The 3,016-nt window shown below is 42.3% G+C and overlaps 1 non-coding gene across 1 annotated transcript; it reads right to left on the minus strand.

Moving 5' to 3' along the window:
* Positions 1-465: 465 nt before the first annotated feature.
* Positions 466-569, minus strand: LOC112774414 (small nucleolar RNA R71). Its single transcript, XR_003188906.1, has one exon. It is a non-coding gene; the product is annotated as a small nucleolar RNA R71 (small nucleolar RNA).
* Between the last annotated feature and the right edge of the window lie 2,447 nt (positions 570-3,016).

Raw genomic sequence — 3,016 nt, forward strand, 5'->3', positions numbered from 1 at the left:
CGAGGTTGAATCCGAGGCATCATTTGAAGAAGAAACTAACTCCTCTCCCACTAAATCTATTAACGTCTCTTTCATTGATTTAGGTACCGATACTATGGCCGCTCCCAGAAGGATCACTCTCAAGGAGGCGAGAGCTTTGGATTTCACTCTCCAACCATTTCAAGTGCGTCATCCGAATTTGAATGCCGATTTTTAGCTAAAGACCTCATTAATTAATCTACTTCCTAAGTTCCATTGTGTACCCGCTCGAGATACCATCAGCACCTTAGAGACTTTCAAACGGCTTGTTCAACTGCTAGGCGGTATGGTGCGGATGAGGTGGCCATTTGGATATATGCTTTCCCATTTTCTCTTGACAGAAGTGCAAAGGAGTGGTTCTACACTCAACTCGAAAATGTTGTCACTAATTGGGATTTGCTTAGAAGGGAATTTTTGGATAAGTTCTTCCCATCGGAGGTCACAGATAGATTGAGAAAAGAAATCTCTTGCATCATTCAAGGTGAAACAGAAACTCTCTATGAGTATTGGAAACGTTTTAGGAAGCTCCTTAATTTGTGCCCCCATCACATGATTGACGAGTTGGTACTAATTAGTTACTTTTTCTAAGGCATGAAGCCTCGAGATAAGGTCTTTTTGGATACTTCAAGTAATGGATCTATGACAAAGTACAAAACAGCGGTGGAAGCGTGGTAACTTATCACCGATTTAGCCGAATCTACCCAACATGCAAGGCAAAGGAATAATCATTCCAAGGCTATTACAGAAGTTTCCTCTAGTACTGAGTCTGTCCTCACCAAGACCTTGGGAGAGATGACCAATATCCTCAAGCAACTCCAACTCAATCCATAACAACCTCCACCTCCTCCACAACAACAATGTCAACAGCTAGTCCCTCAAAGAGTATGTAGAATTTGTACTTGTTATTCTCACTACACTGATGAATGTCTACAACTCCAAGAGGACAATACTTTGGCGGCTACCAATGCTTATTACAACCGTCCAAATCAAGGGTATTATCAATAAGGCGGTAACTATAATCAAGGGAGTAACTACAACCAAGGTTGGCAAGACAACTCCAACCAAGGATAAAGAGACAACTACAACCAAGGAGGAAGAGACAATGGTGCAAACCAAAGGTGGAACAACAATTACCAACAAAACCGGTATCAACAAGACCCTCCTTACCAACAACAAAACCAGGGTCAAAGGTACCAACCACCTCACCAAAGGCAAGCTCAAGTACCTCAAATCACCCAACCACAAGTCCCCCAAATTACCTACCCTCGTTCTTCCTCCAACCAAGATGAAATGCTTCGCTCTATTCTTCAAGGACAAAAAGAGCTTCAAACGACACTTACCTCTAGCCTCACTGGTCTCACCTCTACTCTCCAAGCTCTTATATCCCGTATGGACCCACCTTCTACCTCCAATGCTCAACCTTCAAACTCTAGCACACTTCTCTCTCAACCCTTATCTAACCCCAAGGGTGGAATCAATGCCATCACCTTGAGATCCAGCACTACATTGCAAGAGAGGAGTCCCGAGGAGCCAAGCTCAAGAGGAGCCACTCAAGTTGAAAATGTTGTTGAGGTAGAAGATGTCAAAGATGAGGATGAGGTACAAGAGGTGGTTGAAGAAGAAGTTGCTCAACCGAAGGATGGAGTTTCCAAGGAAGAAAATGTTCCAAAAGAGACTATTCCAATTCCTTTTCCACACGTAGCCAGGAGGACCAAAAAGCAAGTGGAGCTAGATCCCAAGATGGTAGATATCTTCAAAAAGGTCGAGGCAACTATTCCCCTTTTTGATGCTATTCGCTAAGTTCCTATGTATGCTAAGTTTCTAAAAGATTTATGCATGAACAAAGAGAAGATTCATGATTTAGAAACTATTCCTTTCGGTAGCTCAATTTCTGCTTTGATGGGTGCTATACTAGAGAAATGTGGTGATTCCGGTTCTTGTATAGTTACTTGCACTATCGGTGGTATACAATTTGTTGATTGCATGTGTAACCTAAGTGCTTGTGTTAGCATTATGCCTTTATCTGTTTATGATGCATTGAAGCTTCCACCGTTGAAAAGGTCGGCAGCCTATTTTGTTTTGGCGAATAAAAGCATAATCTCTGTGGTTGGCATTGCGGAAGATGTCTCAGTGAGCATTAAAGGGTTGACTTTTCTAATTGATTTCTACATTCTTGAGATGCCCCCTAATGACTCCGGAAGACCATCATCTATCTTGCTTGGAAGGCTGTTCTTGAAAACCTTCCAGTTTAAATTGGATGTTTTTCCGGGTACCTATTCCTTTGAAATTGATGGAAGAGCAATGAGTTTCAATCTTGATGAGGCTATGAAGCATCCACCGGAAGACCATTCTATCTTCTGGTGTAATATAATTGATGATATTGTGGCCGAAGTCCACCAAGATACAATTGATGAGAAGAACATGGTTCAAGGTGCAAGTGTGAAAAAACCCCTGAATATGATGAAGACACCTTACCACCTCTGGTGCTACCAGATAATCAAATGCCAAGCCATGAGCTACATATAGAATTAAAGCCACTTCCACCCCACCTTAAGTATGCTTATCTTGAAGAAAATCAAAAGCTCTCAGTGATCATTTTAAAGGAGCTTAGCTCCCAACAAGACAAAAGATTGCTTAATGTACTGCGAAGGAACAAGAAAGCTATTGGGTAGAGTTTGGCAGACATAGTTAGTATAAGCCCCCAAGTTTGTGAGCATCGCATTTTTTTAAAAGAGGGAGCCAAGCCTATCCGTCAACCTCAAAGGCGGTTGAACCCAACGATTATCGAAGTTATAAAGAAAGAAGTGACCCGACTACTAGAGGCTGACATTATCTATCCAATCTCGGATAGCAAGTGGGTTAGCCCGGTACAAGTGGTTCCAAAGAAGTTCGGCGTCACCATAGTCAAGAATGAGAGTGGGAAACTCCTGGCCACAAGGGTGAAAAATTCATGGAGAGTTTGCATCAACTACAGTCGCTTGAACTTGGCCACTCGCAA

The sequence above is a fragment of the Arachis hypogaea genome, chromosome 18, assembly GCF_003086295.3.
Source record: "Arachis hypogaea cultivar Tifrunner chromosome 18, arahy.Tifrunner.gnm2.J5K5, whole genome shotgun sequence".
In the NCBI taxonomy this organism is placed as follows: domain Eukaryota; kingdom Viridiplantae; phylum Streptophyta; class Magnoliopsida; order Fabales; family Fabaceae; genus Arachis; species Arachis hypogaea.